The following is a 22,854-nucleotide window of genomic DNA, read 5'->3' as shown; positions in this document are numbered from 1 at the left end:
CAAGGAAACAAGGAATGCCAGTCAGTGTGTGAAACTTTGCAGATCAGGGTGGGGAGAAACTCTTCCCTTAGTCTGTGGTTCAGTGCTGTGATCCTTCGGTCCTTTTCAGGATTCTAAGTAAACCGGTAGAAATGAAATTGTTAGCACCAGGGTTGTGTCGGAAAGCCAAGGCTCACGACTTGTCATTGGGTGTGTCATGTGACCAGTGGGGCTGTTACTTGCAAACTGACAGTGTCAGGCACACTCCCAGGAAAGATCAGTACACACTGGAGGCTCCCCAGAGACCACGGGTCTCTGTCAGACGTGACCTTCACAAGCCATGATGCAGATAAAGGTTCAGCTAACTCTGGGACTCACGATCCAGGAGGTGCCCGGACACAGGCTTCGGAAGAACATCTGAATGGCATCACGGGACCCAGAAAAAAGCCGTCCTCTCTCCATTTCCAGCCTCTGTCCTGTTTCTCCACCCAGCACTGACCTCTCTCCAACTCATTTCCCATTTCCAGAGACTGTAATGAAAGTGTTTGCCTGTACACATTCCCCGTCTGTCTCTCTCAGAATACAAGTCCCTAAAGGGAAAGAAATATGTCCATCCTTTTACTTGTGCCCAAGCATCTGGTACCCTACAAAATGTCCCATAGGAGCTCAAAAAATCGTTGCTGATTTGACTGATAAGAAAATCTTGTCTGATAGGAGAGTCTGCCTGATTTAGGCATTCAGAATTTATCACATTTGCTACATTTGTACAAATGACCCAAATGTGCTCTTGAATTGCAGCTCTGTTGACAGATCTTTTGGAAAGTTAAAGCTGAGACATAGGCTTAGATTGAAGACACCACTGATTGAGGGGTTATTCTAGCCGTCTGCATGTGTTCTCTATACAACTAATGGTGAAGACAGAGTCTCGTTCATTGTGGGAATAACTGGTATAATGCTGTATGTGAAATAGGAAGTCTACATCATAAGTAGAATAGAATTGGGAGAATATTTAGATCACTTCAGTTTTTGCTATAGCCGCTGTCTCATTCGTTCTCTCTGACCGAGAAATAGACCACAATTAGACCAAACCTTCACTTGCTGATTTCAAGTGAGCCAGGGGTCCTCCCAGGTGGGAAGAACCACAGGCCTTAGTGAGGCTGATGCCTGAGAATGTGAGGGTGCTCACTCAGCCTCCACTGTAACTTCATTCACGTGTGTCTTCACTGTCCCCCACCTGATGGGAGTTTGGTGGTAGAAGTCCCCAACAACCTGTTTATTACATGAGTGAATTGACAAGCAGAGTTCAGTAACATACACCATATTCTCTACCAGCTTAATGAACCGAAGAACAATTGTAGCCAACATGAGAGAACCCATATTCTAGGTCTTTTGCCACCTTGATTCCTAAGCCTTTCATAAAGGTCAGAAGAAACATCTCCAAAGATGTAAAAGAGAAGAAAAAGATGTTGTTCAGACCCTGTGAGAAAGCCAGAAAGCTTGGCCATACTTTAAACTAATAAGCACTGGGGAGGTGGTTATAGCAAGGACACCCCTTGTACACGGAAATACTGGTCTTTAGATTAAAACATGTTTTGCTTCTCAGACAGAACACTCATATCCACAGATTAGTAAGTGCTCTGGGTGCCTTGTTTCTAAATGGTTCATAAACCTGGATGGTGCAGAAAGAATGGAAAGGGTGAGCCACCATTTGCACATATGAAAGCACCATATGTTACTTGTTCTGTGGGTCTAGAAATTCCTTTTTGGGCTTCGGTAACTGGAGATGGGAATTAGTCACAAGGCTGAGTTCTACTTTTCAGTGAATAGAAAAAAACCGCAGGGCAGGAGGGGAAAGCTGATGTGAGGACGGCTCCCGCAGCGTGATCGTCAGCGGAGCCCCTCGCACGAGATGCAGGTGGACTCTCTTCTCGCCACCTGCACGGCAGCCACCCTGCTCCAAGCCACAGTCACGTTTCATCTGGATGATTGCAGGAGCCCCCAGTAGGTCTCCCCCAGTAGGTCTTCCTCTTGCCTTCCCACCCTCGTTCTCAGCGCAGGAAGTCATCCTTTTACAAGGAAAATCGAAGTCAAGCTTCTGAGCTTCCAGGATAGAGTTGCCAGATAAAATTTAAGATGCCCAGTTAGAACTGAGTTTTAGATCAATAATAAAACAATTTTTAAGCATGCACGTCCTAAAAGTCACATAGGACATATTTACCCTAGAAGGAGTTTTTGCTTTGCTTTCCTATTGCCTCTGTAACAAATTTCCACAAACGTAATGGCCTTGAAAAAGACCACGAGTTCATTATCTTCCAGTTCTGGAGACCAGAAATCCCAAATGAGTCCGAGTGGACTAAAATGAAGGTGTCAACAAGGCTGAGTTCTTCTGGAGGCTCATGTCTGAGCTTGTATATTGCTTATGTTGATTATATGTAATCTTCACCCACCAGAAGAATATACACTTGAAGAGAATTTTGTTCCCTGATGTCCTTCCTAAGCCCAAGAAAGGGCTCAATAAATATTTTTTGGATGAATGATTGAAAGAGCAAGAAAATACAGGTCATATTTCTGAAGAAGTTATAGCGTATCTTTGCCTTACCAGGTCTAAGTAGTTCATAGTTGGCCGTACATCTACATTGAGGTGAAGCCTACACAATCTGCTTTAATAAGCTCATCTAGAAGTAGGAGTAAGCCCTGCTTTATAGGAATACGTTAATGACACAAAACTGGGAGAGACCTCCTACTGCTTTGGCTGCAACTGCCCCTCCCTGATTTTACCCTCTTAGGCGTTTCTGAGCCAAAACTGTCCCATTTCTCACTTTACTTGTTAGGCTTGGTTCCAGAGAATTAACATTTTCATGTGCTTTTTGAGCTTAAACTAATAAAGACAAGCCTCAAGAAATAACTTTTCTAAGTCTTCTAATTTCTTTTTTTCTGAAATGGAGTACTTAACTTACAACTTAACTTAAACTTACAACTAAGGACTTCTTACAGACTTGAATGGTACCATCCTAGGGAGTTTAAATGAGCCATTTTCTTAGGGTCACGGGGCCTTACAGAGAATTGATAAAAGAATAAGAGGAGAGGAGAGAACTGATGCTTTCCTTCAGTATAAACCTCTCTAAGAAAATAACTTCATGCATCTGAATTCCATAACTGGCAGGTCACATCTGAATTATGTAGAACTAAGAGCTTATTCTGAACCAATGTTTTTAACACAATTACAATAGGACTTCAAGAAAGGCAGCAGATTTCAAAGTATTCCCAAACAAAGGAAACAATGACCAAAGATTACAATAGAAGTTTCTGGCATACTTGAGTTTCTCAATAAATATTTGAATGAATAAATGATGAAATAAATGCATCCTGGAATAAAAGAACTGAGTGGTGACCCCAGGGGTTACCCTGGGCAAGTACGGCATCTGGGGCTCTCCACATGTATTGTGTTTTGCCTTTGTTGTGGCTTTTCACGTAGATATTGTCCTTTATCTCAGGATATAAACAGATCAAAGCTCTTTGGCCCAGACATTTTTTTAGAATGCAGACAATAAACATTTATGTAGACTAGGTGCCAACCCCCTGAATTTTCCATGAGTTATCTTAAAAGCATCTCAGATGAATACATTATTTTTTTCTTCTGCTGACATGGGAGGCCAGTGATAGATCTGTTTATTGCCTGACATGAGGTAGAAAAACAGCTCAGTTACCTGCTTCTCTTCCCTCCTCCCACCAACCAGATCACTTCCTTCTCCAACCAGGTCACAGACAACCAGATCACTCCCTTCTCCAACCAGATCGCTCTCCTAGAATTTATTAAATGAATCTATAGCATTTAATAGGTTCAGTTTGGCATTTTGATCCTAACTTGCATCCTCTTATATTTTTTCTTTTTTAAAGTATATCTTCAGTGCCCCCAAAACTCTGGACAGTATAAACCTGTGGAAAGATCTCAGGCCTCAGAGAGTGAAGAGACATAGGCCAGTCCTGAATCTGCAACTCAGTCAATGCAAGTTAATAATTTTTCTGCATTTCATTATATTTTATTTGTAGCTATAAAATGGGAACCATAATATATACTTCATGTCTGTTAAAAGAATTATGCAAGATAATGTGGGAAAGATTAACACTGGGCTATAACGTAACAACGTAATACGTGCTCAGTATATATTATGCCTCTTCCAGCTTAGTGCAGCCTCAGGGCTCCTTGCCTTTCAGCAACATGACCCCAGAGTCCACCTCCATCTTCATACAGCCTCTTCCCTTGTGTCCACGTGTCTCTCTTTTTACACAGTGTCTTCCTGTGTGACTGTGTCCAAATGCCGCTCTTCTCCTAAGGATACCAGTCGCATTGGGTTAAGGCCTCCCCTAATGATCTCATCTTAACTCGATGAAATCCACAAAGGCTATTTCCAAACAAGATGATGTCACACTCACAAGTTCTGGGGGTTGTGACCGCCACATGTCTCATTTGTGGGGGGACAAAATACAACCTACAACACAAGCCTAGTTCATCTGGTTGTAGAACCCACTTTTTAAGTGGATTCTCTCCTTGAGGTGCATTCCTAAAGGATTTTACTCAGTGGACATGAACAGACTCTTTAGGAACCCACTCGTCAGAGAAGGGTACTCACTTTAGGTGCATGATTTCTGACCTCTTCTGTTTACCATGGCCAGGCTTTTGTAGACACTGCTCAAACTCACCAGCGGATTTCATTAGACAAGAAAACTAGTCTGGTCCAAATTCTGGTTTGGGATGCCTCTCTCTCCTAAATTTTCACAACAGCTCCTCAGTCCTGGATGGTCCTGGAATAAGAAAAATAAGGACCTCCTCAGAGGGCTTGGTGCTCTGAAACCCACGTGGGCTGGGGCAGCTGGAGTCAGGAGGCCACTCTTTCCCAGGCTAGGGAGAAGCATGCTGAATCATCAGGGTCTGAGCTCCGCAGCCAGGGACTTTCCTCACCTGTCTTCCTCCTCTGGGCATAGATTGCGGCCACTAGACTGCTGGGGTAGCCAGACTGGAGTCTTTTAAAAGGTTAGCAAGTCTGTCCGTTGCCATCTGGCATTCTCTGTGTGCGCGTGTGTGCTCACTCATGATTCTGTACAGTGTGCAAATTTAGAACTTACTTGGAACAATGCTGAGAACACAAACCTCAGCCCCAGCTTTCAATCACACTGGAATCCAGGGGCACAGGAATTCCTGAGACGTGTGTGTCTTTGAGGCAGCAGGGAATTGTTGGGAACACAATGCCATCAGTGACTGGGACACAATTTTATAGCAGTAAGGGACCACTGTGTTCAAACCCTTAATTTTTCTGTTGATGAAATCAAGGACCACAGAATTGAAGTGCGTGACCCAAGGTCACACAGCTACTTAGAAGGAAAGCTGACAGGAAGTCCTAGGTCTCTCTTATTCCCAATCCAGGGCTGTCTTCAGTAAACCAATGAACTGTGCCATTTTACAAAGTTTTTCCTTTTTCAAAGGGTTTTCAAAGAACACTTCAACTGCTCCTCCCCACAATGGCATAACAGGAACATGAAACAACTCCAGGAAGAGTAGCTCAGCGTATAGCATGTGCACTTTCAAGCTGATCTGGATTTAATTCTGCAGACGTCCTCTCTCAGTTCTTGTGTGTTTATGTTTATTCTTCCGTACCTTTGTATTCCGTTCAGGGTGAGCAAAGTTCAGAATTTGCTTTCTACTCAATGGAGGTTTTTGGTTTTTGATAAGAATTTCGTGCTCTCCAATGCTTCCCAAAGGCTGCTCCCCATGTGCCTGTGACCGGTGGTGGCTGACTTTATTCCTGTAAGAATGCTCCACCTCCAACTCTGTTTTTGTTCTCATCTTTCTACCCCTGGTGGTTGTTGCTTTTGCCATCGCTCTGCCGTAAAGTATCAGGATCAGTACAAGCTTTGAGTCATGCGCATGTGGGTCTGGTTCTCCAATTACATGTGACCCCTCTGTTCTCACATATACAAAGTAAAACAAAACAACAGAGGACATGTGACTTTGCTTCAGGTGTTGGGATGTTTAATAGCATGGCAAGGGTTGAGTGACTGGCACGTAGTAGATAGTCAACAAACACTAGCCTTTCCCATAAGAAACCTCCCACAGAGGCTGTGCTCATGGGCCATGCTCTGTTTCTTCAGCTAATATTTGAGGTTATTCAAATGACACAACAACACAGAGAGGCGCCCACTGTACCAGCCTGCACATCAGTGGCCTTGACACTTGCCGAACTGGGTGTGAGAATGGGGGCAAATGCTTAGCAAACACCCCATTGAAATTATATGACATCTGTGGGGCTTTGCCAGCTCTGCTACCATAGGATGCTAGTAGTGTGGATTGTGAATGCCTTTTAGAAAAGCCTGCAAAAACTTGCGATGCTAAGAGAGAGACTTGGGTTAGTTGGAACACTACGACCCGTTCACTAAAAGAAAGTTGCACTTGTTTCACATTGGTGCCCTATGCAGGTGCTTCCTACCGTGTACTTTCACAACCATTACCCTGTTTCACCTTCAGCAGAGCCTAGGCTTGACCCATTTATGATCCCACTGTTTTCAGATGGCAGACTTAAGGCTAAACTTGTCTTAGTGGAGGACACTGAGGTATGCAGCCTGTTTGTGATAGAAATGTGAATCTAGGTTTCATGGTCTGTGACATATCTTATGAAGCCTGTGCTAAGCCACATGCAGGTGGGGCTTGCTGTTGGGGAGAGAAAACCACTCAAGGGGTGGTAAAAGCAACCTTCCTTCTTATATCTAACACTGCCTATCTAACAGCTTACCAACAGTTGTCCCTGTTCCCTCTGGGGATGAAGCGTTGATTTCCGTCTCTCTTAGGCATGTGTCTGTGGCATTGTGGCTTGAAGCTTCTGGTTGAAAGCAGATCCTGGTTCCTTCAGGTCTCTGTGCTGGGTGCTAGATGTGGGGGCAACTTTGCCCTCAAGTCCCCCCATCCATCACAGATGAAAGTATATACTACCAAGACATCGTCTGCTTGGGGAGGAGAGGTGGCCAGTTTCTCAGAGGAAAAAGGCCTTGAGCCCCTTCCTCCAGGGGCTTTTATTGGGTTGTAATACAGAGGAATACAGGGTGGCAAGGGTCAAACAGTAGATAACATTTCAAAGGAATCTGAGGGCTTAGTCTGAGTCAGAGTCTGTCAGGAAGGAAGGGGGTTGCAGAAAGTTTAGGGTTTCCTGCTGGGACCCTTACCATATGAATGAAAGCACTGTTAGCAAAGCAGGTTTCACAGGATTTTTTAGGCATTCTTTCTTATGCCAGATTTCTCAGGATCTGCTCTAGCAAGGCAAGGAGCTGTACCCCCTCCCCATCAGGTCTTCTGGCTTAAGTGGATTAGAGCCAGGAAGCCATCCTCCCAGGGGACATGGGGACTCCAGCTATGTCACATAGCTGGAAGGCAAGGGTCTATTGCTCACTCTTGGTTGCAGCCCCCTGAGTTCTTCCATGATGGCCTCTCAAGTGATCGAGTCTGGCGTAGGTTGCCCCTCACTGTGAGGAGTCTTACCTGTCTCTGACTTCCAACCATGTTTGGGGGGCAGGGAGAGGAAACTGAGGCAATGTTCACTACCAGAGACAAGCTTTTGTCTCCTGTGGCTTGAATTCCGGAGGTCACTCGCTCATCTTTAGCCATGGGGGTTGGTTAGGGTTGTCATTCCTGAAACCAGGCAGAGCGGTCCCCCATAGCTCACCATGAAGGTTTGGGTGAAAGAATTCAGCAAAGTGTGTGAGAGCCGCTTCACCTGAGTGCATTAGCAGGTGGCTTCAGAGATTTGCTAATAGAAGGGCATCTGTATCTGCCTTTGGACATTTGTTTGGAACAATAAGGTCTGAGGGGGGACATTATTGGGCAAGGGGATTGAAATCAATAAGGCCAGGTGTCCTTGTTGGAGGGCATGGTGAGATGATGCTCAGAGTAGGTATCGCTGCATTTCCATGGGATGCACCTTGATGGCCATCAGAGCGAGTCCTGATAGTAAATGCCCAGTGGATGGTCCTCATCACTGTGAAATGGCCCTGACTTATTTCCAAGAAGGTGAATTAGTCAAAGTGGCAACCACTATCTGGAAATGAGAGGAATTAATTACACATAATATTTACTGCTTCTTTAACGTGATTTAATTTTTCACATCATGCACGTAATTTATTTCTCTTAAAGATGATCATATTTGATGTGTTTGCTTCACAAATGAATTTCAATGGGAATTTCTTGAAAGAAAACTAAACGTCATCTCAGGGTTATCTGCTTGTACAAAAAATGAAGTCTTTATAAGAGTTTTAGAAAAGTCATATTAAAACTTGATATTTTTACTTCTCAAATGACCTATTAAAATATTTTTCTAATGCATTTGAAGTGGGTAATTGTATGTCTTTAAGATCTTGGAGTCTATAAATGCTGACTTTAAAAAACTCTGAGTTACTCTAACTGTGGATGTTTTACTCCTTGAACTTGGTGATGGGTGGGAACAAATATTGGAGTCTAATTACATCCAAACCACTCACTTAAACTGCTGCTGTTTTCCTGAAGCCCATGCTAGTCATAAGTTACACCTGAGTTAAGAAACTCTTCACTCTTGGTCAGTAGAGCTTGGCTGCAGACCAGAGAGAGGCCCAACCTTTGGGTCCAGTGGGCATTGCCTCTGGAGAACCCCTGTCTCTGGAGCTTCTTCACTGGCCCTGGATAGATGAATTCATATTTTTCTCCATAAAGGAGAAACTGTTTCAAGAACCAAAGTAGAAAAACATCTATTTCTCTTTGTTCTGCTTTTCTTTGGTTTCCATTTTATCAAATACATCTGGAAAACACAGAGAGATAGATGGTGTGTCATGTATGAACATATTCGGCATCATTGTTGGAATGAAGAGAGGCTTTCAAGTGGAGTGAAGGGAAAAATTATAGATTTTAACAGGCTAATGAAAGGACCATTAGCCATTTTGGAGTACTCCCTATAATTGTGTATATATGCATTCGAGTATTTGTCTTTAATATTTATTAAATCTTAGGATTTTTGTATGTATGTTATGGAAAATACATAAAGATATTATAGCAATTGAAATCAGTCTGGCTGTATCATTGCTCTAGAATGTACCCAGCAGGTGACTATGTTACAGGCAGTTGGCCTGGAGATTAATCTACGTTAGTTCTATAACTTACATGCAAGTGCTTCCAAGTGTATGTTATTTTAACCTGAGTCAATCCTGGGGATTGTAAGGAAAACACATGATTGTTTTTAAAATCACAATGCTATGTTATTGTGATATTTGTCCTCAACTAGTAAGATCTCTTTTCTTCAAAATATACCTCTAATGGGGTTGATAATAAACACCAACAAATTTCTTAGAACTTCTCTGGCTTATAATGGTGACTGGAAATCACAAGACAACCAATATTGGGCTGCCCCTATGGCACACATACACAGACAGGGACGTCCACCTCTGCAGCACTCTGAAAGATCACACTCTTCTTGGGTTGTGGGTGTCTGTGTCCTGGGATGTCTGGCGGTTGACCCTGGACAGCACTGTGGTTATTAGTTCTCCGTGTTCTTGGGAGGCGTTTGAAGTCAGCTGGTGCCCTGCTGATGGAGCTGCTGAGAACAGCATCACATCGACATAATTTCATGATGCGTTAGCACTGAGGGCTCCCGTGCTGGTTCTGAGTGAGGTAAGCACTTTTCGAGGCTGTGTTGACAAAGTTATCTGCTTGTTACCCACTTTGCAGGGAGCTCTGTGTACATCTGCTTCCTGATGTCTTTCTCTCTTCATTTCTCCACCAGTGACAACTTGTAATGTGCATTATTGGTGCTGATTGTTCAATGATTTCAAAACTAAAATATAGCGATTTTCTTTTGACAAACCATCGATAGTGTAAACCAGGAACCTTTCTGCAAATAAGACATAAAGTATTCTTTACTAAGGCAATGGAGCTCATTGGTCTCAATAAACTACTTTACTGGTTTCATTTCTTTTGGGCCGCTCCAGATTTAAATGGATCTCTCACTATTCATTAAAAAGAATAATGCCGTTTCCCCTACTTTTATGTGAAGAACTGCTCCTTCTTGACAGTTGAAATCTTGACAACTTGTGTGCATAGTGGGGAAACATTTTCCTGATTATAGCAATGTGGTCACGTTGGATTGAAAGTGGTCGCTGCCCCACTAGTAGAGGCTGAGTTTGTACCAGAAACATTTGGGTCAGCGGAAGAATCAATGTTTCCCTTTGCCATGTGGGTAAGAGGTCTCATCACTTCAGGCCTTACTTTCCTGGCAGCAGATTTACATTGTTGGTGCCTGTGACATCAGCATCTCAGTTCTAGCACATCCAGGTCACCATGCGTGAGTGACAAATTGCTTTGAGGCTTGGCTTCTTCATTTGTACAAGGTCAGTTCCTTTCTCTTCTACCGAAGGTGAGATTTAGGCGAGAACACGGAAGGAAAAGGCCTGGCACGGTGGCCAGTACTCATCTGTCACTTACCTATTCACGTTCCCTTTGCTCTGGGAAATAGTCCCTAAGGCTGTGCTGGAGGCCCAACAGGGGGCAGCCTTCCCCAAGGGAGCTCCTTCCACCCTTGACCCACCTGGTGCTGGACAGGCTTCTCATTGCCCCCATGGAGTATGAGGTCCTACACTTGTGGCCGATCCCTGTGGATGATGGGCTAAGGCCGCACGAAGGTGCAGCAGTAGCCATTCGTTCTCTCTGGGGGTAGGGTGCGGGAAACTAAACTTCAGTCCCTCGTTGAGGCCAGTTTTGGCCACATTAGCTATGTTGGCCAATGATAAGGGAGGACAGTAACGCGTCGCTTCCAAACAAAGCCTGTTGAGCCACTCGGTGCTTTGACACATTCCCTTTCCTTCTGCCACACCCACATGCCAGGCGCTAGCCAGTGCCTGCCTGAGTGCCAGCGTGAGGGGCCCCGTGAAGAGCAGAGCTCTCTTCTCCGCACTAAGCCGCGCTGGGCACGCAGTGTGAGTGATGAGACCCCTTTGTAGGTAGGTGTTAACCCCTGAGACGTGGGGGCTGTCTGTCATCACAGTGTAAGCTCGCTATCCTGAGGAAGATGGTAGGGTGGCTTTTAGACCTTCACGGTAACACACTCACATCATCCTAGGAGGAGTATCAATTTCAGACCCAGCACCTGCTATCCTAGAATGGAACAGGATTAAAAGATCCAGAGAGTGACGCTTGATGTGAACGTGACACAGGAAAGGACTGTGAAGGGTAGAGGAGCTGAGAGGAAATAGGAGAGGCCGTCAGAAACAGACTGTGTGCTGCTTCCCAAGGCCGGCTGCCAGCACTGCCCACGGAGGGCAGAGGTCGCCCCTGAAACAGAGTTCTCTGAGAGCGACCAGGAAGCACAGACTTCGGGAAGGCCTGGTGGGGTGCACTAAAGCATTTGACAGTGTAGCTTCTAGTCTTAATAAAAGCAACTCTTAGTCCAGTGGTTCTCAGACCCTTGCACTGTGGTCACTCAGAGGGCTTGTTAAAACACAGACCACCGGGCCTCGCCTACGGAGTTTCTAGCCCAGCAGGTCCGGGGGCGGGCGCAATGATTTCCACTTCCAACAAGTTCCCAGGTAAAGCCGATGCTGCTAGTTCAGACACTGTGTTTTGAGAATCACTGGCTTCCTGGCACCAGATAGATCAGAGGTCCCCTCCTCGACATGAGAAAAGGAGACAGCCGAGGGAAGGAAAGCAGCCCCCTTGCCCACTGTCATTGTTCCCCGGGTGACTCCTGGGGGAGCTGGCCTGAGCTAGCGCCCTGTCCTTCTTCATCAAGGAGTGGAAGCCTCAGAGGGCACAGATGGGCTTTCGGAAGTGCCCCTCCACATTCTCTGTGGATGCGTCTCAGTGTCACGTTCAGAGGTGTGATGAGGGGATGAACTGAAACTGGTTCCAACTTCAGACACTTTAGGCATAAGGATTCCAACAGAGAGCTGAGGAAGAGGGAGTCTTTTCTGCAAATTCAGGGGCCACGGGACACACGGAGCCCCGGAGTCCAGCGGGTGAAAAGCTCTGTTGCCATGGAGCCCCCAGGGAGTATTAGGAATACTAAATACCAAAAAATGTGTGTAGACACAGGTGAGAGTAAATGAATTCTACATTCCGGAAGGGCAAAAATGCCATGCAAGTTTCTCTCTCAGTTCAGCAAGGAAAGAAATCACAGATTCTGTGAAAATATTTAGGGAGCAGACACGGCCAGTGCAGGCTGCCCTTTTCCCCATTTGTGGTTTGGGAACCAGTGAGAGAAAGAAATCTGAGCTCTTGCATAGTCGTTAAGAGGCACACAGAAACGGGAAATGAACTACCTATTAAAAATACAGAATTATGTCAAAACAACTTAAAAATTGTGAAGCTAATTCAGAGTTTCCTAAGACAACGTTAACTTTGGGATACACTATATGCAGCAATCTAAAAAACTGCACAACTTCTTTTAAAAAGGGCAGAATGACTATATTTACATTTGGTTCCTAAGCATATTTATTCTTGTGGGATTGCCAACACTTTGCCAGGTAAGGAAAGTTCTTACCTTTGAACCGAAGCTGTTTATCTTTACAGGTGAAGAATACATTTCCTTCTCTTCTTCCAACAGTCACCTTCACTTTTGTGTCCCTTCTGAGTCTCCTGATGATTTGCCAGTATTAGATTTCTATAAACCTAGTAGAATTGATCATTTGAACGGGACTTCCATGTAAGTAAATGTAAAGGAAACATCTATGGAAATGAAATGAGAGAACGCTCTGACTGGAAAACGTAAACTCTTGCCGGAAAGAGTCTCCTAATGTCCTTTGCAGAGAACTAAAGCAACTCTCCACATATTAACGACTCAGTGTCACAGAGGGATGATGGACACCTCAGTGTCCTAGACCAACTGTGGGACAATTTTCCTCGAAAGGAATGTGTCTCCTAGGTGAGTGAAGGCAGCCAGGAGAGCCAGGGTCCAATGAGCTGACCTGTGCAGGAGGAATCGCCCAGCGACTGAAGCGCTTTCTTCCAGAGACCATAGATGAAGCTCACACCTGTTAGCTCACTGTTCTTTTAGGGAGAAAATTGGAATTTCATGAAGCCCCATGGCTTGCTGAAGAGAAAAAATAAACACAGGACAAATAACCAGTTTTCTAGGTTTAGAAGTTGGTAAATTACTGATAGGACTGTGCAGTGTTGCACTGTGGCTTCTGTGGCTCCAGGCACTTTTACCTCCAAAGACTGTCTCATTCACAAAAAAAATACTCAAAATTGTATTTCACGATGTATTTGCGTAAAGAAAAAATGCTAATGGGTTCATTGTTATTGTGTTTTTTCCTTCTGATTTTAAAATAAAATTTTTTGTGGACTCTTACAAGTGTGGACCTCTCAATGTAAGTGCATTCTCAAATCATGTTTGACTGAAAATTCAAAAAAAATCTCACATCTGGCCTATTAGCACACAGAGGTGTGCACATAGGAAAATGAGATATGTGAAGGAAAACCCCAGGCAACCCGGGGGTGTATGCCTGAGCTCAGCCGTGTCTCTCCTAGATCAGCAAAAACAATTGGCACAAGAGAAATAAATGTTGTTTGATGCCACTGAGTTCCGGAGTGGTTTGTTATGCAGCAATAGCTAACTGACACACTGAGCCCTAGCAACTACTACATTAGGTTTGGAATCTTTTGTTTTTCCGGATGCAGTGTGAAGCCATTGGGCAGTTTTAAGCAGGGGAGCACATGCCCTGATTGGCTTTTTGACAAAGTTCACTCTGGCTGTGGAGAGGAGATTACAGTGAATCAGAGGACCGGAAATCAGTAAGAGGCTATCGTGATGATCCTGGGAAAGGGAACATGGTGGTGGTTCAGCTGGGGGAAGGGGTGGGAGCAGAGGTGGAGAGAAAGGGATGGGAGCCGCATACTACGTTCAAATTCTGTTCTAGCTCCTCTGAAGGATACGAAAAGATTCAAGGGATTGTAATTGTGTTTAATTAAGAGAATGAGAGGTACATTTTCAGGGAGACAGGAATGGTGAGTCAATTAGTGGCTTTTCGGATCTCACCCAGAAAATCCTGCTAAAAGTTCCTAAACTCTCAAAGGGCCAGATTCAACTTTTTAAATCTGTTTGTAGGAACCAAAGATAATGGCAGAAGCAGATGGCTGTGAAGACTGCTATGGTGTAACATTTTGTGGGTTATATTTTAACAGGATGGTAACTGAGTTTTTTGAGCTTGTCTGGTCTATGCCCTCCTCAGAATTCCCCACCATCTCTCTGTCTTCTCTCCATTTCCATAATTTGCAACTATTTCATTTCCCCCAAGGAAGTCAACTTTCAGAAAAATGGAGAGACCTTGAAGGGGCTGCTTATTTATTTTTAGTTCAGCCAAAGAAATACCCCGATTTAACTGTACCCTGATTTTACTTTGCTCTATCATACCATTCTAACATGCATTTCTTAATGAAATTCAAAGAAACATTTCACGAATGGATTCTTAATTCATTTCCTAGAGGCATGGAGGGTGTGCCGTAGTTACCAACAGCTTTCCTATTGAAGAAATAGGAAAGGTATAATGTGATAAAGCACCTTCCTAAACATGTTTAAGGCAAAATTGAAAAAAAGCTTTAAAACCTACTAATACCTGGTCTAGAAGGCTCCACTCCTCATCATGTCAATATGGTAGTAATATATTACAGACATTTTAAATCTGAAAGCTCTCCAATAACCAGGAAAAACATTGACCTTTTCTAAGTGATTTTTCACATTTTCCTTGTTCATTTACACTGATATGAGATATTAAAAGCAAAGCCAGATAATGCATTTCATGTGTACCAGAATCATTTGAAAAAAATTTCTTACAGAAGGGCTTTATTTTATTGGATATCATTCATTGGTTAAAAGAAAATGAAACTGTCCAGAATAGTATAAGAGCAAAATCTACACATGGTTGAGGCAGAAAAAAATAAGTTTCTGAAGAAAACCAGTGACGGTCTCTTAACAATAAATGTAATGTTATTTCTAGTTTTATTATATTTTGGTATGTCTTGTACTTGGTCTTTATGTTCAAAATGACTTATATTTTATTGGAATGTTACTGTTAGTTTGAGATTGAGTGATATTTGTATTTGTTGATACATACGGGAATAGATGTATTTATTTGGGGGGCAGGGCTTGAAAAATTGGCCAAGTCATTTCTTCTGGTTTTTTCCTCCCAAACAGTTTTAGTCTTAGAAACTTTTGTGTGTTTTGGCATCATTCAACTCTCCACTGCGCCTTGTTCCTTATTAAGAAACTCAGCCCTTAATTAGCTTGCTGTCCCTTCATCTAAAATTCGTTCCATTTGATACCTCTGTTGTGTGGGCTTCCATAACACAAAAGCCAGATGGATTTTTTAAAACAGACAAATTTAGTCTTGAATAGAGAGAACTGTGAAAATGGTTTTTTTTTAATTTTAAAGAAACGAAACATTAAAAAAACACAAAACAAAACAAAAATCTTGGTACTGATAAAAACCAGTGAGAAATCACAGATTCTCAATTTAGGGGGAAAGGCGACGAAACTTTTTACATCTCCCTCCCCCTCCTCCTCTTTCTACTTTTTAATTCGTTTGGGGCTGAAGAACTAAAAAGTTCTGTTCCCAATTAAAAATGGGTCGCATTTGGGTCTGAGAAGGAGTCGGCTGCCTCCTGATAAGAGTGAAGACAGAAGACTGTAGTCAGATGCAGGGCCCTTCGGTAAGCACCCCTGCTTTCTCAGGGTGCTGATTTGCAGGACGGGAAAATATTGGCTTGCTGCCTTTAGAATCCCTTAGAAGAAAGGCACTAGAAATATGAAAACATTAAAATTCTGTCCAAAGTATATATCTTATGTAACTAATTTATTGAGGAGTCTCAACACATTATGGATATAAAAATGAAACAGGTTTATACTTATCCAATAACAGCTCCTTCAGCTAGGATGTGTGTATCCACCTTTCTTGATGGGAAGTAACTCCTGGAAGAGAGGCTTGGCCAGCTCTTCCAACCTTCCTGTCACCTGTGGTTATTAGGACAGTTCACGTTGTGATTTAAGACTCTGTCCTAGTTATTTACTTTAATCTTAAGCCAGACTTGAAGCGGTGTCCTCTCTCCATTGCGGTGTTGTCTCTCCCACTCCGAGGCTCCAGGGCTTCAAGGCTGGCGGTCTGCTCTTCATGTGTTTGCCCACTTCCTCCTCTCCTGAGCCTCTTCCTTCGGACTTGAGCATCCTCACACAGCCCACGCCGGCCCACCGTGACTGGTCAGAAAGGAAGGAGCAGGTGGACTAGAGTGTGTTGGGGGCAGGGAATATTCCTGATCCAGTTCTCCTTTCGTCCTTTGGATCTGAGTGTTCTCAGCCCATGTGTCAGCCCCCACGTAGGTGATAAATGTAAACGTGTGTGTCTGTGTGTGTTGAGGAGTAGCATTCAGTTCAGTTTCACCCGTGCCCCTGCCATCATGGAGAATTCCCACCTCTGCCCCGGCAGGCACCTGTATCATGGGCTTGGGCAGTGATACACACCACCACCCCTTGTCTGCATTGGGCCTCACGTCCCTGGGCCCAGTAGCTATCCCGAGTGACTCCATGTCATCTATCCTCCTGCCTATGTTCATCTCGCTTCGTATGGACCTATGGGAACTACTGGTTTCTCTTCTGTGTTTCCCAGTTCCACAGAGACTGGAAACTGCCTTACTCAGCTTTGGGGAAGCGGAGAGATCCTCCATGACCACAGAGAAAGTGAAGGAAAGACTTTCTTTAATAATATGGACTTCACCATGGGCTGGCCTCTCCTGACTCCAACTCGGTTCTCTTCTTAATTTGATCAGGGGCAGTTCAGCAGTGGAAGCCTCTAGGAAGCTTTCTGGGGAAGTGCTTGCCATTGATAGTTTCAAGCTCAGCTTTGGACCTTGGCCACGGTTCTGGGACAACAGGAAACATCCCACACTACATTCTCTTATATCGGTGTCATACTTTGGAACCTATTGTCCTCACTCATCAAACTCTTCCTGGTATTCTTCTCATCCCCTGCTGGTTCAGACTGAGGCAGTGAGTCAGTAGTTTCCCAGGCTTAGAGACTAGCTCTCTAGTCCTGGCCAGTCATCCACAAAATGGGTCCCATGGGCCACCAGCAGGACAGTGTTATGTAAGGGAATGGACAGTCACAGCATAGGCCTGAGCCTTGGCTGTGGGTCAGTCACCCACCTGTGACTGCGATCTCTCTAGTCCCTTAGAAATCTGTTCTTAAATTCGAGAAGAAAAGTTAGTAATAGATTCATATTTTTCAAACTTCTCTCAGTAATTAAACCGATTTTTCACATTGGCTGGCGAAACCTAGCGTCTCCTTAATTCCCAGCTCTAGTCCTTAAGGCACCTACGTGAATTACAGGGACTCTGTGGTGCGAACTCTGAGACGTACCATATCACATTAGTCTTCCAGATCTAAAATTTTTTCAGTGTGGCTGGCTCTGCAAAAACAGAGCCCACTATCAATATGCAGTTTGATGTTTATGTTTATCTGATTTCGAGGTGTTGGTTTTGTATCAGGCTTGTGACCAATAAGGTCATCTCCCTGTGTATTTTCAAATTGTTATGGATGCTTTCAAAGTCAAGGATGTTTATGCTTATGGCTACTTTATTTTTTGCAAAGTTAATGTTTGAAAACTGCCACTTTCATAGCTCTGCAGTAGCATTTCCTAGTGAATTGAACATTAGTCTCTTGAGAGGTAATCCAAAACAGAGAGCATCACAGTCAAAAAGTTTTCTTTAATAAAAAGTTTTTCAAAATGGAGTATTTTATGTCTTTCTCTTAGAGACTCATTAAGGACTCAGAGAAGTTCTATAGTGAATTGATGTGTTTAACTTTGTTTAATTCAATATTTTCTAAACATTTGACCACAGAACCCACTGTTTTCCCATATAACACTCACTAGCATCCCACAGAAACAGTGTTCTTTTGAATACATTTTGTACATCATTGCCTTAGAGATCAGCACACTTTTTCTATAGAGGCCAGATGGTAAATATTTTAGGTTTCATGAATGTTACTGACTCTTTTGCTACCACTTAACTCTGTCATTGCAGTGCAAAAGCAGCCATAGCCAGTATCTAAACAAACGGAGTGGTGGGGTGGCCATAAAACCTTATTTACAAAACAGGCAGTGGTACAGATTAGGTCTCTGGGCTGTGGTTTTACTGACTCCTGTTCTTCCATCAGGCAGGGCAAATTGCCTCAGACTTGGGAAGGTATTATCACAAATAATGAAACAACGGCTTAGTTCTTTTCTGATTAGTCACTGGAGTTTTGCTGAAGGTTGGAGGATATGCTGCTGAGGGTACCAGTCTCCTGACCACTTTGATATTTGAACTAGGTTACAGGGCTCATTTCACGCTGCCGATTTGACCAGATATTGGTCTAGCTGTGCAGTTGTTGTCCAGCCCATGATCTGTGTTGCTGACCATCAGCCGGTTTAATTGGGATGCAAGACAGGCAGCGAACAATGGACATAGAACGCACCTCAATGTCAACCCAATTATCTTATCATTGGACCATCCATTATTTCAAGCTCACAGAAGGAAAATAGAGGGATTTGGGTGATCTTGGCCATTTCCTGAATGGTTTACTATAATTAAATGCCATGTAGTGATCTATGGCTACATAATAAATTACTCCAAAACCTTGGTTCCTTAAAACAGCAAACATTTGTAATTTCAAGGTTAGAGTGGGTTAAGAATCCTGGCAGCTTTGTTCAGATCTCTGTCTCAGGGCCACTCACAAGGCTGCCATTAAGGTGTTTGTCAGGGCTGTGGTGACATCTTAAGGTTCAACTGGGGGAGAATCTACTTCCAAACTCACCCACCTGGTAGACCTCGAGCCCTCGAAATACCAGTTTCCACATGAGCCTCTGCATAGAATTGTTCACAGCCAATCAGCTGGATTCCCCCAGAGAGGAGGGAGGGAGGGAGGGAGGGAGGGAGAGAGAGAGAGAGAGAGAGAGAGAAAGAGAGAGAACAATCACAGGACAGAAAACAGTGGTGTTTTGTAACCTAACCTTGGAAGTGACAAAGTGTCACTAGAAACATGTCACTAGATCCAGCCTATAATCAAGGGCAAGGACTCCGTGTGCATCCAAGATTTCTTTATTATTTCTCTCTGCAGTAAGTATTCACAGTCCCTGGACTTGAGGAGCAGAGCAAGGTGCCACAGGCATCGTATGAGCCTTAGGCTGTCTCCTTCCGAGGGCTCAAATGAGAGGGAGAGAGGCTGTATGTGTGTGTTGCAGGGCAGTGGAAAAAGAAAAGGAACATGGGACAAGAAATTGCCGCAGTATTTTTCCAGAATAATCTGCCCTTACTGGGAAGAGAAACAGAACAGAGCTGCCTGGAAGAAATATTGTCATTTGACTCCCCCACAGACTTGTTCTTGTTCTGCTATCCCACAAGCATGGATCCCCTTTTCCCACTCCTTCCTCAGTTTCGGGGGGTTAAATTGTCTCAAGCATGCCAGGACCACATGTTCCAATCACCCACATGTGTTTACCACTTCATGTATATGATCCAAAGGAATTGGATAAAGTTTTATAATTTTGGTTGTCCAATTGGCCCTGAAAAGCATGAAAGAAAAAAGAAATGACCAAATCAGCCTCATATTAGATACTAAAGGGGACACAATAATACAATATATTGCCTGCTTTTGAAGATCTTATATTTCAATTATGGAAACAAGACAAACATATGGAAACAGCTATGTTCAAATTAAAGATTTAAATAACAGTCCAAGGTAACAATAGAAAGAATACCATAATGCAGCATATGATTAATTACCAGCCAAATTATAGAGAATTTGTTACTATTGGAATTCAGGGCAGAGAGACTGATCATTGCGAGCGAGGTGTTTGGGGAACATATTGTGAAGCAAATGAGGAGGATTTGGAGAGGGAGGTGAGGGCATTCCAGGTGGATGGAATGGCACAAGTAAAAATAAGAAAACGAGACAGGTGTTTGGGGGGAACAATGAGTTAACCAGTTTGGAGAGTGGGTTTTTGGAGGCGAGGAGTCTGAGATGAGGTAAATGGTAAGTCAGACAGCCACACAGGAACAGGTTGAGTTTAATTATCTAACCTGTGCTTGGTCCCTGAGGCAGATGGCTTGCCAACAAACGTGCATGCATTACCCTCTATTAGAATTTTTAAAAAGGGGGAAGTTCCAGGTTGGTTTTCTGAACATCTTGGGCTCACAATCCGTGCCTGTCTTTTAATAGCAAGTGGTGGCAAATGGAAACAGTACCTGTGCTTTGTCTCCATAGCAGCAACTCAGAAAAGCTTTGATGGCATCCAGCTGAAAAAGACTGCACCGTTGTTACCCCCCAGGGAAAAACGAGGAGGTGACAAAGAGAAGAAGCATGGCTGTCATTTCAAGAGACTGCTGGGATAAGGGAGACAGGTGTCCCTGAGCCCCCGGGGACCCCAGCTGAGGTAGAGTTGGGAAGAAGACCCAAGGTCAGTGTAGCAGCAAGAGGGGCCACTGGGCCACTGACTTCACACTCCACCAGCTCAAAGCCAGGGAGAACTTGGCACTGGGCAGAAGGGTCTCAAGACCTTCAGAAATGATCTGCATACCCATGCAGATGAGAGGTCTAATCCACTGCCCCACAAGACTTCCTAGCTGGTACTCAACCTCTCCAAATTCTGTTTTCTCATCTACAAAATAGGAACAACAATATGACCTCTCAGCCCAAAGGGCAGTTTTGAGAAGTCAGTGAGTCCGTGCATGTCAAACCTGTACAAAGTGACTTGTAAAAGGTTCTCCACGACCATGAGGGTTTTGCAAGTTGTTGTTGTTATTCTATTCTTCCCGGCCTCTCTCTTTGATTATTATCACACGGCCACAGAACAAAGAAGTAGGTGGTAAAATTATCGTTCTCTTTTCAATGACTTCACTTTGAAAGGCTTTCAGTGACCAAGGGGGCTTCAAAACTTGAACGTCTCTGGGTCTGGGAATATCAGAATGTCTCCTTCCTTCCCTCTGCCCTCCTTCCTCCTCCCTCCTTCTCCCCCTCCTTCGGAAAACTAGTGTTGGGAGCGCTAACTCTGGGCCAGGTTCTTTACTAAATGTTTCTAGCATTTCTGAGCTCTGGATATTCACAAAGACAGTTGAACGAACATGGTAACTAATCCCTGGTTTCTGATGGATGAGTGACCACATTCAAGTGTGAGTTCAGAAAAAGTGAGTTAGGAGGGACCCTCAGTAGGTCAAGAAAAAAGATGATTTTACTTACAGAAGAAGACAAGAATATGTGACCTACAGGTGCAGTTTGGGGGTCAATTCTAGTTGTGTATCTGGAATAGGAGGAGGCAGCTGCGGGTGTCCACAGACAACTGGCCAGGAGGCAGGCAGCACAGGGCTTGGGAATGAGGCCTCCTGGTGCAGGACAGACAGGCAGACAGCAAGCAGCACCTCCAGGCACAACCCAGGACCTACTTTCTGCACCCAACCTGGTCTCCATCCCCATGGGCTGCTAAGTAGTGGGGACAAGAGTGCCATGAAGGCAACGGGGCCCATCTTCTTCTGATCATTGTTCTATGGTGTTAGGATCATGAGTCCTATTTAATACACTCTGACTGGCAACAATGTGCGCACTCCTCTGCAGACCATAGAATTAAGCATGACTGTTGGCTATTATGCAATGGGCTGACATCTTAATTCTACAGACACTTGATCCTCAGAGAGGAAAGGGATGACTCACAGCCTGAGGGTAAACAGCAGGAAGATAGCAACCCAGTCCTGAACTTGGTGGCTTTGACTTCAGGATCCCTCCAGAGGTGCATCTTTAGGGTCGTCCCCAGAGATCACTGATTTATGACACCCCAGGAAAGTCTTTTCAAAATGAGTGAATAATCAGAAAGTACCTAAAAGAGGTTAAGGAGTTAATTAGTTTCAGATATCCAGGATAGCAGGCAGACTGCTATGTGGAGGGACCCCACAACAAATTACAACCAAGAATAGATGGAAACATCACAGTTCCCATTTCGCTAGTAAGCAAGTGACCAGGAGGCCAACAGCTGACATGCCCGTGGTCCAGACTTTGCCCAACATTGTTAGCATCCCAAATTAGCAACAAGTGTCATCAAACCTATGAAATGGGAGAAATACCAGAGGAACCAAGTCATTGCTCTCCAAATAGATGGAGAGAGGATGTAGTGAGGGGTCAGAAGTGAGGGGAGAGGCACAGGAAACTTTTGTGGTGTCATTTCTGTCCCAGAACAGGATGCCGGAAGGAGAGGGGTCAAAGCAAGGGGAAGTCTAGCATCATAGTACAAACTGTTATCAGGGCTGATTGAATTTTAATTGTTTCATTCTTTAGGGCAAGTGCTGCGTGATCACTTAGCCACTGATTCTCTATTGTGTCAAACTTTTTAAAGATTGTTTTAAATTCAATATTAAATGAAAGGTTGAGCAAAAAAAGGTAGAATTGAGGTGAAGTTGAGGAGTTTTTCTTAAAAAATGATCCAAGAAAACCATAAAAACAGAAGGACTTTTATGTAGGGCTCTCTCTGGTTTCTTTGCTCACTGAACATCTGGGATATAATTCAGAGCCCCAGTTTCTGGCTTTTGGCCCAGATTCTCTGGGACTCCAGTCTACCAAGTCATCTGACCCAGAGAAGCTTGTCTAGTAAACTCCATCCACCCCCTGGTGGTACATGAAGAGGAGGACTCTTCATTGGGTTAAATAGAAGAAGAAGAAACTTCCAGCATCCCTTGGACTCCCTGAGGTTCCCCTGCCCCATACAATTCCAGGTGCTTAGCACAATGGATAATCGTGGTGATACTCCTCAAGTCCATGAAGAAACCACAGAAGGACATATCCTTTTAGAAAATGAATTTT

Source organism: Sturnira hondurensis, unplaced genomic scaffold (genome assembly GCF_014824575.4).
Source record: "Sturnira hondurensis isolate 20B ecotype Veracruz unplaced genomic scaffold, ASM1482457v3 Scaffold0001872, whole genome shotgun sequence".
In the NCBI taxonomy this organism is placed as follows: domain Eukaryota; kingdom Metazoa; phylum Chordata; class Mammalia; order Chiroptera; family Phyllostomidae; genus Sturnira; species Sturnira hondurensis.
Note: the sequence above shows the minus strand (reverse complement) of the source record.